Below are 1,835 nucleotides of genomic sequence, written 5' to 3'. Positions count from 1 at the left end.
GGAGGCCCCTTTATGCACCCGGCCCCTGAGCTTTCTAGTTACGCCTCTGACACACAGGGACCATGGAGAGCAAAAGGAGCAAAAGGACAGCGGCAGCACATATTCAGAGATGATTTGAGGATCTACAGCCGAGTGATACACAAATAAGATACATTTTTGTTAATAGTTAAGGTGTTTGAATGTATTTTTAAGATTTAACTCCTGAGTTTAGTGTCACTTTGTACCACCAATACACCCTATAAAAACCCTGATATGTGTGTTCTGTATTGGCATCAGCCATCTGCTGTACTGAAATAGAAATGTATAGTAAATGGGAAGGGAACTTCTAACACTCTCTATAAATGTTTTTTTACATGATGTGTCAAGGTTATCAGTTGTGTTTATCTACCTCTGTAATAGGGCTGATTTATTTAGACAGGAGAAATAAAAATAGGAACAATGGTGCAGCTGTTGCAAGGACAACAAATCAGTTTTCATTTTATAAACAACAACAAGAAAAAACAAGAATTATGACTAGTCACTATGTGTAACAACTTTAATTGTGTGTTTTATCCAAGACTTTATCCAAGTCTTGGGTAAAAATATTGGATGACCTGTAACTGAACGTTTCACCAATAGATGTGCTATTTTGTTAGAAAAACAAGAGAAAACTGTTCATACAGTGTGTTACTGAGTTCTAACTGATATTTCAACCCTGTCTCACCTGAACACATATCTATAAATGTTCCAGATATTAATGTAATTGGTAAGAAAAAAAGTGTTAGGCAACGGGATAAAGTAAGGGACATATTTTTAAAGCAGTGAATGTGACATTCACCAAACATTAACTGCAGTTAAATCTCCCAGGTCAATGTGTTTTACCATAAGATGAATGATTCCCCACCAACAATAGGCATCTAATGTTTTTGTGGGTGTGTTTTGCTTAGACTTTGAGCATACAAATTGCTTGCAATCAAAAATATATTTTATTTTCAGAGCAGTCAATGGCAAGGAGCAGGAAGTCCTACCACAGAGAAGACAATCATTAGCATTATAAAGCAACCAGGAAAGAAGGCCAATTATGAAGATCATGCTGATAAAAACATAAGCAGAACACAGGATATTTTTTTTATTTGTGATGCTGTAGTGCCATGCTAGTGTTAAGTTCTTTCACTAGCAGCAACAACACAAACAAACTCAGTAGAGCAGCTAAAGAGTAAGGAAAACAAGATAAAAAACAACTAGGAGTAGATTAATAAAAAAAGTTATTTCAGAAAGTTGATAGAAAAAGTGTATTTAAAGGCTGGATTCTCACATGTGATAAGCATGGATCACAAGTTTTTTTTGCCTTCTGTACTGAGAAAATTAGTGAGAGCAGCTACAGCAGTGTTCTGCAAACTTTAAAGTGAAATTTTCAAGACAATCTTTGGATGTTCAATTATTCATTGTGAAGGTGTTTTGTGTTGCAGACAGGACACATATTAATCTATTGAAGCCTGGGGTGTTAAAACACCTCCCTGTCCAGGCCGTTTTTCAGTATTGAGCACTGCAATACTTTGACTGACATTTATTAACAGTGTTATTCACTCAGCTGCAGAAGGCAGCTGAGTGAATAACTGAGCCGAAGTTAAGTGAGCCGAACACTATTCGCCTGTTCACTTCAGCCTTTTACATCGCCTAAAATCAGTCGTACGTCGGCTGGCTTCGGCTGCTCATAGCAGTGAGTGAATAGCCGAATGGCGCCGAGTGGTACTGAGCAGAATAGAAAATCAGTGCAAAATAATGTTAAAAAATAAAATAAAATTGCAAAATGATTTTAAATTTGTTAAAAAAAGATTAATACAAATAAATATATA

Source organism: Nanorana parkeri, unplaced genomic scaffold, assembly GCF_000935625.1.
Source record: "Nanorana parkeri isolate BGI_ZX_2015 unplaced genomic scaffold, ASM93562v1 scaffold205, whole genome shotgun sequence".
Lineage (NCBI taxonomy): Eukaryota > Metazoa > Chordata > Amphibia > Anura > Dicroglossidae > Nanorana > Nanorana parkeri.
The sequence above is the reverse complement of the archived record's forward strand: the minus strand, read 5'-3'. Positions refer to the sequence as shown.